The sequence below is a fragment of the Sebastes fasciatus genome, chromosome 6 (assembly GCF_043250625.1).
Source record: "Sebastes fasciatus isolate fSebFas1 chromosome 6, fSebFas1.pri, whole genome shotgun sequence".
In the NCBI taxonomy this organism is placed as follows: domain Eukaryota; kingdom Metazoa; phylum Chordata; class Actinopteri; order Perciformes; family Sebastidae; genus Sebastes; species Sebastes fasciatus.
The window spans coordinates 1,171,674-1,186,043 of NC_133800.1; the positions used below are offsets into that span (position 1 = coordinate 1,171,674).

At 42.7% G+C, this 14,370-nt stretch overlaps 1 long non-coding RNA gene and 2 other non-coding genes across 3 annotated transcripts; all 3 read left to right on the top strand.

Annotated features, from left to right (window-relative positions):
- Positions 1-774: 774 nt before the first annotated feature.
- On the top strand, positions 775-4,817 carry LOC141770170 (uncharacterized). Its single transcript, XR_012594445.1, has 3 exons — positions 775-1,107; positions 3,496-3,668; positions 4,335-4,817. It is a non-coding gene; the product is annotated as an uncharacterized LOC141770170 (long non-coding RNA).
- Positions 4,818-7,908: 3,091 nt separating this feature from the next.
- Positions 7,909-8,025, top strand: LOC141770282 (U5 spliceosomal RNA). Its single transcript, XR_012594509.1, has one exon. It is a non-coding gene; the product is annotated as a U5 spliceosomal RNA (small nuclear RNA).
- A 178-nt stretch (positions 8,026-8,203) lies between these two features.
- On the top strand, positions 8,204-8,395 carry LOC141770281 (U2 spliceosomal RNA). The gene has a single exon (XR_012594508.1). It is a non-coding gene; the product is annotated as a U2 spliceosomal RNA (small nuclear RNA).
- Positions 8,396-14,370: the final 5,975 nt, after the last annotated feature.

The following is a 14,370-nucleotide window of genomic DNA, read 5'->3' on the forward strand; positions in this document are numbered from 1 at the left end:
AATAGAATAGATAACTGTGTAAGCAAATGTGTCTAAGTGGATATCTATATATATGCGCGTGTGGATATAGACATATGTATATACTGTATGTGTGTGTGTATCTATATATGAGGTTGGATGTATGTATATAGACACGAATATGTATGTATATGAATATGAACTTATCTCTTGACACTGCACTATTACAACGGGTAGTACTTTTATTTATTACTTTTCTTTTTATGTTCCTTTCTTTTTCTTCTTCTTTTTGTTTTATATATGTTGTTGTTGCTGTCTTTATGTCCCTTTTACAAGTATGTGTATGTATTCCTTTAACCTTAAATAAAAAATAAATAAATAAATTAAAAAAATAAAAAAAGAGATGGAGCGGCGTTGTGGAGCGAGCTATAGAGTGAATGAAGAGAGGGAGCAGCGTTAGTGTAGCGAGCTTTAGAGTGAATGAAGAGAGGGAGCGGCGTTAGTGGAGCGAGCTATAGAGTGACTGAAGAGAGGGAGCGGCGTTAGTGAGAATAAATCAGCGAATCAGAAACACACAGCAACAGAAGAAGAAAAGAGGACATCCGGGCCCAGGGGTGCAGGGTCTCTGCAGACACTGCTAGTGGGTCATAGCAGAGGTGGGAGACTCGAGTCACTTGACTTGACTCCAGTCAGACTCGAGTCGCAAATTTGAGGACTTGAGACTTGCTTGACTTACATTGATAAAAGACTCGACTTGACTTTGACTCAGTATTCATGACTTGAGACTTGACTTAGACTTGAGACAGATGACTCGAAAGGACTTGACTTTTTTTTTATTAAATATTTTTAATTTTTCTAGGTATTGAGATGTTCCGTTTTGTTTTTGAAACATTGGGGGATTTCTAGTACAATGCGAGCAAACCTGGCAACCTACTAGGACGCAGCAGAGGCCAACGCAGGAGGCAGCGAGCTGTCATGGAGGGGCCTAGTACAAAAATCATAAAATTTGGATTCAAAAATGATGTTGTCGATGACGGTAGTAAGAAGAGAACAGCGGTATGCGAGGTCTGCGGCTCAAAAATCAGTGACACGACCACCGCAACATCCAACTTCATCCGTCACCACAAACCCACAAAGAAAAGAAGCTACGTGAGTCTTTTTAGCTAACTTATTGGCTGGTCAAATGTTAGCTAGAAAGCTAACGTTAAGTTTAAGCTACGTTAGACTTGGCTTCAAATCGATTATGCATTTTATTGAGAAGACATATCGTTAATGTAAAAGACAATCAGGGGACTGATTCGGGGACATATAACCAGTTAAACTATGGGGGCACGTTACTAGCTAACACAGCTGCGTGCTCAATTTCACAGGTTATCAATCTGGGTGATGGTATTTTGGTGTGTTGTTTACGCTGACCAGACGTCCCGGTTTGTCCGGGACAGTCCCAGTTTCAAGCTGATGTGTCCCGAGTCCCGACAAATATCTTTAAAACACTCAAATGTTCCGGGTTTCAACAGTTAAATGAACTCTGAGCCCGTTAGCTAAGGTTATGTAAAGTAATCTATAGTGTTCGATATGGTGACCAGGCTTTAGGTAGATTAGCCACAGCACCAGACAGATGGGATTACAGCCCAGGTGTTGATTTTTATCACGGCAGAGATTGCTTCATTCATAATTACGATGCGTTATTTTCTGATGATCAAGTTCGTTGTTAAATGTTTTTCTAGAAGTATCTGATGCAATGAAATGTATGCCTTTGTTGTTTTATAGCTGAGGGATAGTTTATAGCCTACCAATGCACAATTAATAATCAGAGGAGGTTTGTAAACGTTTCATTTGAATACGTGATATTCCCATAACATTTGCTATTATTATTATTATTATTATTATTATTATTATTATTATCATCATTATTATTATTATTATTATTAATATTATTATCATCATTATTACTATTATTATTATTATTATTATTATTATTATTAATAATATTATTATCATCATTATTACTATTATTATTATTATTGTTATTATTGTTATTATTATTTTTATTAGTAGTAGTAGTAGTAGTAGTAGTATTAAAGCAGCCTCCAAATCGAAATAAAAGGAAGAGAGAAGGAATGAAGAATACAGATTTTGTTAACAATATTAATTTATCCATAACTCAATATTTTCAAGGGACACTTCACTTGCAACTTTTTTTTTTATTTGCCATTGTGAGCATTTTAATTTGCCTCGCCATGAGCCCTGTAAAGTATGTCATCTTTTCATGACCACTGTCTTTGAACTGATTTTAAATGTGGAAACTGGGTTAGTTCATCAGAATTTCGTATCACTTGACTTGTGACTTGCTTGACCTGAGCAGTGACTTGACTTGCTTGACTTACAGCAGGGACTCGACTTGACTTGCTTGATTTACCACAGTGACTTGGGACTTGCTTGAGACTTGAAGGTTAAGGTTTGAGACTTGCTCGTGACTTGCACATGTGTGAATTACTCCCACCTCTGGGTCATAGTGATGATTGAGGGGGATTATTTTTCTATACACCCTAACCATATATACATTATGAACCTAAAGATTGAAAAAAGAAAAGGAAAAATGTGCTTCGATTCTGAACTGAACAGCAAGTGTTCTCCGTCTGTCGCATTGAACAGAAATAATTCTGAATCAGCTGAAGTCCAAGACCCGCTCTCAGTGCTGAGTGCATTCTCAGTTTTTATATGGACACACACACAGTTCATATATAGCAGACTTCTTCATAAGTCACATATCAGGGTTTGCTGTGCATTTTGCACTAAAAGATGAGTTTATTCTGCGTCTCCTTATCGTACAAATACCAGATATGTGAAAATGTATTTCAGTGCTTCGCTACGTGTCTTTTAATCCAACCTCAGCAACATGTGGTTGAGTTTTCTCTCATGGGGATTCACACTTCATCTGTTCCCTGGAGGAAAGCAGGCATGAATAAGAGGAATACAGCAGCACTGACTGAGAGTCTGACAGGATGTCATCATGAGGACAGACGTCCTCTGCAGACTCCGACCACAAACAACCTGTTTCCTTCAACATGTTTCCCTGACACAATGATAAGAAGCGCATGAAAAGCGTGCCCTGCTCCTGATTGGCATCATTGCTTCGCTGATTATCGTCATTTTATTTATTTCCGTTTTCTCTCAGATCGTCTTTTGTGTTGTCGCCTGCCTGCCTACCACCCCCCTTTCCTCTGTTTACTTTCCCTCCCCACAATCCTATCGGCCTGAAAATGCCAACGTCTGCTCCCCGCAGGGCCACATGATTAGCACACCACAAGCACAATGGGAAAGAGCGTGCTGGGAGACTCAGTCCCACCTGTGTAATTGAATGCATGCTTGTATTAATCAGTGTTCTGGTGATGAGCTAAGTGGTGTCATGTTTTAATCTAAAGACCACAGCGCAGGGGGACAGGTGGTGTGGTGGTCTAAAGGTCCTGAGCAGGTTTCTAACAGCTTCCTGTGGTGAGAGGCTGCTCACTAACCTCTCTCTCTGCATCATTACAGCACAGACAGTGGCTCGGCCTCCTCTTCATCATCCTCTTCCCCCCTCTGGTGTGAAATAGTGGGAGCTTCATCACTGGCCTGTCCCACTCAATCATAGAAATTGGATGGCCTTTTATTCATCTTGCTCTGTTGCCTGGGAACTAAAACTCCCCTTCGTTCCACGCTGCATTGAGGTAAGACCTCTATAGCAGATGTAATTTGCCTTTATTTTATTTTGCCCTTGAGGCGTTTTCCCATATCTCCTCTTCAGAGGGACCATAAGTAACTCTAACAATAGAACCGGCCTGGTTCTCTGGGGGTGCTTACAATATGTAGAATGGGTTTTCCGTCAAATATCGCTGAAGACGAGACAAATGACATCATTAATAATTCCTGAGCAGCGCCGGCTGATTTAAGGAGCTTTGCGGTGCTCATAGAAGCCTCATTGATTCCAACTGCATGGCTGTCATGAGAATCGATGACAGTAAATAAGCTCACGTCAGTCTCTTGCTAATCACACTTTTTTACCTCTAATCAGTAGATCGAGAAATGAAATCAATATTTGGACTGCAGCCACCTGCTTTCCTGATATGAGCCATCAGTATTCATGGAACCACTCTGGGCTGCTGATGGAGCTATATGGGTCATTTATCTTCAACTTCCCCGTCCGATTACTGCAAAATATCTTAAAGGATGTCATGAATCTGCTGGAGGTGATTTAATTTTTCATGGCTTACGCCTGCCTCCCAAGTAAACACTGCATAAATACTAATGTGGAAATATATTGCACATATACTGTGTGTGTGCGTGTGTGTGCATGTCTGTGAGTGTTAGCTCACATCTGAGTCCTTGTGTGTCAGCTTTAAACATCCAGGTGAGGCTCAGACACCAATCAGGAAAGAGACGACATGATTACATGATAGGATTCATCTGGGGATGAACCGCCAGGACACCAGACTCACAAGAACAACCGTCAGAACCAACCAGCAACACAGTACAGAATATCTAGAGAGACCAAGACCGCAAAAATATGACAATATGACAAGAGCCATACCATACAAATTAAAGAATGGCGACACACTCAACCACAACACATTATTATGCTCAATTTTTGTATTGGCACAAAAGGTATATATGCTGAAAAAATGTGGAGTGAAATGTACTTAGAAAAAGCTAGGTAACAATTTACACACAGGAATTCTGAGTAGATTTTACAGATGATATTTCAAGTAAACTCTACTTGGAGTTAAGAAGTAAGGGATAATGTACGGTCGCAACGGTCTGCTATATCTAGCAACGGTCTGTTATACGTGGCAGCGGTCTGTTATACCTAGCAATGGTCTGCTATATCTAGCAACGGTCTGCTATACCTAGCAACGGTCTGTTATACGTAGCAGAGGTCTGTTATACCTAGCAATGGTCTGCTATTCCTAGCAACGGTCTGCTATACATAGCAACGGTCTGCTATAACTAGCAACGGTCTGTTATACGTAGCAACAGTCTGTTATACGTAACAACAGTCTGCTATACATAGCAACGGTCTGTTATACGTAGCAATGGCCTGTTACACGCAGCAACGGTCTGCTATACGTAGCAACAGTCTGCTATATGTAGCAACGGTCTACTACACGTAGCAATGGTCTGCTATACGTAGCAACGGTCTGCTATACGTAGCAACGGTCTGCTATACGTAGCAACGGTCTGCTATATGTAGCAACGGTCTACTACACATAGCAGCGGTCTGTTACACGTATCAAGTCTGCTTGTTTGGGTATGGCGGGTGAGGATTTTCTAAAAGCCCCATCAGAGGAGGTTTTGGAGCATTGTAGTCGAGAGCAGCTGTTGAAAATTGCAGAGCATTTTGAAACGGACGTTGGTGACAAACGAATGAAAGAGAACATTAAATCAATTTTGAAGGCTAACTTGTTTGAGGATGGTGTTTTCAAAATGATGGCGCATCCTGTCAGGTCTGTTCCAGGTTTAGCTGAGTTGTCTGCTCCTGGTGTTGCTGGTTTAAGTCCTGGCTTAACTTTTGTCAGATGACTGGGCTGCTAGGCCAGAACGGTTGCCAGGGGTACAATCTGATACTGAAGTATGTAATTATTGTAAGGAAAAGGGGCACTGAAAAGCTGAATGTCCTGCACTAAGGGTAAAGAACAAGCATAATAGGGATGTGAGTGTTAGATCTACCGCGATGGCCGCATCTATTCGCACTGTGACGAGTTCTGCTTTGTCTTGCAGCCGGGTAGATGTGAAAGCAAGTACTCAGGGTAAAGTTTCAGATTACCTTCCGTTTGTGTCTGCTGGGTTTTTGTCTTTGGTAGGGTGTCCTGCATGAGTGCCAGTTAAAATTTTGAGGGGTACTGGTTCCTTGGATTCCTTTGTTTTGGGCTCAGTTCTGCCGTTCTCTCAGGAGAGTAATACTGGTGTCTTTGTCTCGGTCCGTGGTATGGGGATGGAAGTGTTTTCAGTTCCTCTACATAAGTTGATGCTTGACTGTGAGCTTGTGAGGGGTGAGGTTAGAATGGGTGCGCGGCCTGCGCTGCCGATTGAGGCCATAGCTGTCATTCTGGGAAATGGTCTGCCTGGTAATCGGGTCTGGGCTGATGTTCCTCCACCACCTGTGCTGACGTCCTCTTGTTTTTAAGGACAGCCTGAATGTTTTCAGTCGTGTCCTGTGATGTCCTCAGCTCCTGTTATGCGGACTGTGAGCAAAGCACGGACGACTAAGTTCAGTAAGCCTCATCATGACAAAATTAATCACCATAACCGTAAGTCTGACGTTGCTCCACAAGCTAAAACTCCACTGTTTCCACTGTTTTTTGGTGGCTGATGCTGCAGGCCCATGTTAATGTTTTGCTGTACTGCTTCCCATACTGGTCTTCCACTTTCCTGCTCTAGGAAGGTGGGGTGATGGCCCCTCTGTGGATCTTCTTCTGTGTTTGCTTTCTCTCATCAGGGCTGCAGACCTGATGAGGCTAATCAGCAGCATGGGACATACCTGGGCCCAGTGTGCTCCCTATATAAAAGCCAGAGCATGCAGCGGTCTGTGTCTGGCAGACCTCCTTGCACATTTTACCTTTGTTACATGGTTTTCGGTTCTTTGTCTTTACAGCACAACATCCATGCAGCACATTTTCACACATCCACTCCCTACACTACTGACTCTACAGATTCCTCCCATACATTCGTTTGACTTTTTAAATCGTTTTTGGTTAATAAATCACTTTATTTATTCAGTATACCCGTGTCTCCCGTTTTTGTCACAGTTCTAGAGCCGGGCTGTGACAAGCTTATAGCTGAAACAGCCAGAATAAACTCAGACAGACTCTTTATCTGTGAGTGTTTCTTCTGTTCTTATCACTACCTGGTACCTGATACTGTTCAAGATCTGGAGACGTGCTCGTTGCTACTTTCTTCTGGGTCTCTGTAAATGTATTTTGTGAGGGTTATTTTCTCTGTTATACATATTTCCATCTGTCCAGGTCAACCAATCCCAGGCGGGTCCACATCGGAGGGACACGCTTAGGGAATCAGCAGCATCCGCTTCAAAAGACATCCGAAGTCCTCTGTGAGTTCAGTATGTAGTATGAATATAATATGCAATATGCTTATTCACACGTCAAGCTGTTACAGAGCAGCTTTATCATTCATTGGAAGTTGTGTTTGGTCTCCACCAGCTCCTGAGGGAAATATCTCTTTCTTAAATGCTCCATATGTTCACCAGCAGCTAGTCTGAGGCTGAGCCGGTAGTGAAGAGAGTGCACGCTGCTACCAAATACTGCTGCTGCCAAATACTGCTGCTGCTACCAAATACTGCTCCTGCTGCTACTGCTACCAAATACTGCTGCTGCCAAATACTGCTGCTGCCAAATACTGCTGCTGCTACCAAATACTGCTGCTGCTGCTACTGCTACCAAATAATGCTGCTGCCAAATACTGCTGCTACCAAATACTGCTGCTGCCAAATACTGCTGCTACCACCAAGTACTGCTGCTACCAAATACTGCTGCTGACAAATACTGCTGCTACCACCAAATTTGACACTGCACTGAAAGACACGTGAGTCACAGTGGATGGTGGTCTTTGCTGCCTGGAGTCGTGGCTAAAAAAGGCTCTGTTGACTCCTCACTGAGGTTCCATATAGAACGTCATTGGGGGGTCTCAGTCAGAAATGGCTCTATAAGCCGTGACAACTGGGGGAAAAGTGCAGCGTCGAATCGGCAGCAAGACAAAGCCTCAAAAAGATGCAGCTAGACTTGCACTTTTGATTGGCAGAAAAAAAAAAACAGGCCAGACGGAATATTGCCACCGTGACAGTGGGGGAATGGGTGTGGCCTCGGATTTGGAACGTGGCACGCCAAGTGAGGCTTACCGTGACCGCATTGACTGGGACACCTAGTGTCTTGGACTGCTCTCGAGATAGGGCTGTACTTACTCTGGTTTCTCTTCATAACGTACAAGTCTTTCGCCTTTTACTAAAGACTTCCGTGGAGAGGGACACCAATGAGTTAAACCTATTTTTAGCAGGCTTTGCCGTTTGGCTGAGCCTTGTGCATTTGTGAAAGACAAAAAAGCTGTCTTCAGCTAGATTTAGCTGCTTCACCATGAAGGGCTTGGGCGGGGCTGCTAAGCAGCAGCCATGGTTTTGCCCAAATAAAAAGTACTGCACCACAACAAGTGACAACTGTGCATGGAGCTGGGGTCGGGCAGCAAACAGTTGGAGGTCATCGCTTCTCGGCCTTTTGGCTAAGATCAAGTGTAGTATCTGTTCTTATCAGTTTAATATCTGATATGTCCTCTATAAGGGGACAACATATTAAACGGATTTTTAGCATCAGGAGCTGAAAAAGGGGCTTGCTCCATTCACTCCACGCATCGACCCGGTATTGCAGTGCTGCTGCTACCAAATACTACTGCTGACAAATACTGCTGCTACCACCAAGTACTGCTGCTACCAAATACTGCTGCTGATAAATACTGCTGCTACCAAATACTGCTGCTGCTGCTGCTGCCAAATACTGCTGCTACCACCTAATACTGCTGATGCTACCAAATACTGCTGCTGCCAAATACTGCTGCTACCAAATACTGCTGCTGCTTCCAAATACTGCTGCTACCACCTAATACTGCTGATGCTACCAAATACTGCTGCTGCCAAATACTGCTGCTACCAAATACTGCTGCTGCTTCCAAATACTGCTGCTACCACCTAATACTGCTGCTGCTACCAAATACTGCTGCTGCAACCAAATACTGCTGCTACCACCAAGTACTGCTGCTACCAAATACTACTGCTGCCACCAAATACTGCTGCTACCAAATACTGCTGATGCCAAATACTGCTGCTGCTACCAAATACTGCTGCTGCCAAATACTGCTGCTACCAAATACTGCTGCTGCTGCCAAATACTGCTGCTACCACCTAATACTGCTGCTGCTACCAAATACTGCTGCTGCAACCAAATACTGCTGCTACCACCAAGTACTGCTGCTACCAAATACTGCTGCTGCCACCAAATACTGCTGCTACCAAATACTGCTGCTGCCAAATACTGCTGCTGCTACCAAATACTGCTGCTGCCAAATACTGCTTCTACCAAATACTGCTGCTGCTACCAAATACTGCTGCTACCAAATACTGCTGCTGCCAAATACTGCTGCTGCTACCAAATACTGCTGCTACCACCCAATACTGCTGCTGCTACCAAATACTGCTGCTACCACCAAATACTGCTGCTGCTACCAAATACTGCTGGTACCACCAAATACTGGTGCTACCAAATAGTGTTGCTGCGTCCGAATACTGCTGCTACTGCTATCAAATACTGCTGCTGCTACCGAATACTGCTGCTGCTACCGAATACTGCTGCTGCTGCTACCACCTAATACTGCTGCTGCTACCGAATACTGCTGCTGCTACCAAATACTGCTGCTGCTACCAAATACTGCTGCTATCAAATACTGCTGCTACCAAATACTGCTGCTGCTGCTGCTGCCAAATACTGCTGCTACCACCTAATACTGCTGCTGCTACCAAATACTGCTGCTGCCAAATACTGCTGCTACCAAATACTGCTGCTGCTTCCAAATACTGCTGCTACCACCTAATACTGCTGCTGCTACCAAATACTGCTGCTGCAACCAAATACTGCTGCTACCACCAAGTACTGCTGCTACCAAATACTACTGCTGCCACCAAATACTGCTGCTACCAAATACTGCTGATGCCAAATACTGCTGCTGCTACCAAATACTGCTGCTGCCAAATACTGCTGCTACCAAATACTGCTGCTGCTGCCAAATACTGCTGCTACCAAATACTGCTGCTGCTACCAAATACTGTTGCTACCACCTAATACTGCTGCTGCTACCAAATACTGCTGCTGCAACCAAATACTGCTGCTACCACCAAGTACTGCTGCTACCAAATACTGCTGCTGCCACCAAATACTGCTGCTGCCAAATACTGCTGCTGCCAAATACTGCTGCTACCAAATACTGCTGCTGCTACCAAATACTGCTGCTACCAAATACTGCTGCTGCCAAATACTGCTGCTGCTACCAAATACTGCTGCTACCACCCAATACTGCTGCTGCTACCAAATACTGCTGCTACCACCAAATACTGCTGCTGCTACCAAATACTGCTGGTACCACCAAATACTGGTGCTACCAAATAGTGTTGCTGCGTCCGAATACTGCTGCTACTGCTACCAAATACTGCTGCTGCTACCGAATACTGCTGCTGCTACCGAATACTGCTGCTGCTGCTACCAAATACTGCTGCTGCTACCAAATACTGCTGCTACCACCTAATACTGCTGCTGCTACCGAATACTGCTGCTGCTACCAAATACTGCTGCTGCTACCAAATACTGCTGCTATCAAATACTGCTGCTACCAAATAATGCTGCTGCCACCAAATGCTGCTGCTGCTGCTGCTGCTGCTGCTGCTACCAAATACTGCTGCTGCCACCAAATACTGCTGCTGTGGCCGCAAAACTGTGACAGAGGTGAGAGTTCACCAAGACAAAACAGCTGGAACACAAGCAGAGGGGAGCTGCACATTATTGATGGTAAATGGACTTTATATACTGTAGCTCCTTTCTAGTCTTCGACCACTCAAAGCTCTTTACACTACATGTCAGCATTCACCCATTCACACACACATTCATACACTGATGTCAGCATTCACCCATTCACACACACATTCACACACTGATGTCAGAGGCTGCCATGCAAGGAGCCAACCTGTCCATCAGGATCTAATCTAAATACTCATTCACACACCGATGGCTCAGTCTACAGGAGCAGTTTGGGGTTCAGTATCTTGCTCAAGGAAACTTCAACATGTGACCGCCGACCCTCCGATTGATGGACAACCCGCCTTACCTCTGAGCCACAGCCGCATCTTGTTGATTATTGAGAATTTGCTGTAGGTTTATCACTACTAACATGCACGGTGCAGCACAGCACTAAGTCTCCAGTCTTATCTCCAGCCCACAGCTGATAGGTACAGGGTGGATTAGGGCCTACGTGGTTTGTCTACATGATGTAACAGAAATGTACTGTATATAACAGATAAAGAGTGGACACGGTGTAGGAATGCTATTTTTGGGCCCCTGACAGCTTCTGGGCCACAGTGTCGATTTTTACACCACTGCCCAGCTCTCTATTGTTAGAACCGGGTCTACTGCCTCAGTCTGCCACTGTTTAACAGCCCTGTGAACCCATTCACAGCACATCCTGCTCTGTAATTTCATTAAAAGCATTGGACGGCTACAGTACATACAGTATATCTCCTTCAATGACTTGGACCTCAGCCCATCCTCCCTCTGCCAGGCAGATTTAAGTTAACAAAGCAATCTAGTGGAGGTCCTGTGTATTGTCTGAGTGTGCTGGAAGTGAAGTGGTCCATTAACCCTGAGATAACAAGAGCACAGTGTCGGTGTCTTATCGTCCTGACTGAGCGGGGGACATACAGTAATAACTGAGCTTCAATGGTAAAAATAGCTTCCAGAAAGAAATGTTCAGTATTGACAACTCGATTCAGTAAAAAGAATCAGAGTTCCAGAGAAGCACAGAGGGCAGAGAAACATGAGTCATTTAATAATTCTCATTATCTCCCAACCATAAGGATATGTCAGCATGCAGCAGCATTTATCTCTCCAGCTCGTTTCAACCAGCCGTGATCATGTGATTGTGTGATGTGTGGTTTCATATCACACACACACACACACGCACACACACACACACACACACACACACACACTCATTTCAGTTTTAATGCCATGACCATATATCACGCTAAAGGGCTTTTTAGAGGCATTAGAGATTTCACACACACACACACACAAACACACACACACACACACACACACACACACACACACACACACACACACACATATACATTGCCTGTGTTATATTTAAAACCACAACCAGCAGATTAATAGAGTGAATATGAAGTGCACACTAGAGAGTCTCCTGCTGGTCAGGATGTATACGTAGTAGAGTTTACACATATATCTGTAGTAGAATTTACACATATATCTGTAGTAGAGTTTACACATATAGCTTACATACTGTAGTAGAGTTTACACATATATCTGTAGTAGAGTTTACACATATAGCTTACATACTGTAGTAGAGTTTACACATATAGCTTACATTCTGTAGTAGAGTTCACACATATATCTGTAGTACAGTTTACACATATATAGCTTACATACTGTAGTAGAGTTTACACATATAGCTTACATACTGTAGTAGAGTTTACACATATAGCTTACATACTGTAGTAGAGTTTACACACATAGCTGACATACTGTAGTATAGTTTACACATATAGCTGACATACTGTAGTATAGTTTATACATATAGCTGACATACTGTATTAGAGTTTACACATATAGCTTACATACTGTATTAGAGTTTACACATATAGCTTACATACTGTAGTATAGTGGTGTCAGAGGACAGATGATGATGTTAAGGTTGCTCACCGTCATACATATATATATATGTATATACATATCCAGACTCAGATATCAGTTTCTGGCTCGGTGGTGTTATACTGTTCTCTGTGAGGAGTCAGATTAAAATAAATCAGCTACGATATGTGAAGACTTGAACTGGAGAAAAGATTAAATGACTAAAGGACTTTATAGTTGTATGACTTGAGAAAATGCTGCACATGAAGAAGACTATGACTGTGTTGTCTGAGAGCGAGGCAGGGCCGTTCATATAGAGCAGCAGGTCTATTCAGTTATTATTATAGAAGGGACAGATTTACATTTCCTGTCTAGTCTGCAAAACTACACATTTAAATGTGAAAACAGCACACCTTTTTAATTTTAGTAGGTTGTTTTAATAAACACAATGTTAACATCTGTTTTTGTTCAGTTTGACTCTCATAAATCCCCTCTGCTTAAACAGCCTGGGTTAAAACGTTCTAACAAAATAAGACATAACTAATGATTGGACTACTAATAAAATTATGATATTCTAATAATATAACAATGTAAACACACATTAATTTATCATGTGTGCAGTTTATTTAAATGAAAGCACATTGATATTTCTTTTAACAGTCTGTAAAAGGGTCAATAGTGTGAGTGGTAACGTTGATGAACAGGAATAAACTCTCTTATTGGAAGAAATTATTATTATTATTATTATTTTTTATGATCAAAGGGTCGGATTGAGGCCGGATTCGGTCCATGGGCCGCCAGTTGAATAGGCCTGATATAGAGCAATGTGATCTACAAAGAGGCCCTCACTGGGAAAAAGACATTTTGATGGTTATTATTTTTGCAAACATAGTGAACTGAATTGATGCCAGTTAGCTGCCATCATCAGCGTTTTTACTGGTATCTGTGTTGGCTGAAACAAGGCTGACATCAATCCGCCAGACATCCCGCGGGTTAAATCAGATAGAAAGAAAACTCAGGAGGGAGGCGATACTTAAAAAGAGGGGGTGCACTGAAGAGTTTGTCATTTGGGAAATGAAATTGAAATACTAGGGGAATAGGGGAAACACAGCAGACAGTGTTTTACCAGAGCTGTAGCTATACAGTATACTGGAACTGGCCAGAATGGTGTCTTATTTCTTACTGCCACCTAGTGAGCAGCTGTTGTTTTTTTCATTGTCAACTCTACCACTCTGTTCCCTTTTCACCACATATTCCAGTTAGAAATAGATTTGACATAAAATAATTTATTGCCAGAAACATAAACAGAGCAGATACAGTGTGTCCACGCTGGGCCACAGACCACCATTTCATCAGATTTCATCCCTAATCAGCAAATCAGGGCTTCATTCTGTCATTTCAGTCTGTAATTATGATAGCACTGTTAAGAAATTCATAATCTTTTCCAGTTCTATAATAATCATGAATGTACTTTCATGGGCTTGAAAGAGACGTCATCGTACTACTCAATTATGAGAGTCAGATCTGCAGATTTCCAGTCTAGTTGATGAAATGTTCTGTTGTTAGAGGAACAAGGAAACCCCTCAGATACCAGTGGTTAGATCGAAATGGTCTTTTTTAAACAAAAAACTGATGAAAAGTCATTTTAACTGAACTTGACGTGACGTAAACAGGAAATCTGTTGAATGCTGGTGAAGGTAAATTGCATTTCCATTTTTTTTTAACATATTCACATGGATGGCCCAGAGCGCCACCACGGTGTTTCGTATGTGCTGACCCTCAGAGGCAATTTGATAAAACAAGGAGTAGTGATGTCTGTTTTGTTCTACAGTGAACTACAACATTACTTTTATTTTACTGAGTCACAGCTGAGTGCCCTACAACCTCCTCATCATCAGGTGTTAAACAGAAGGGTAATGAGCATGCACATTATGTCATTGTGTCATAGCAATACAATGTC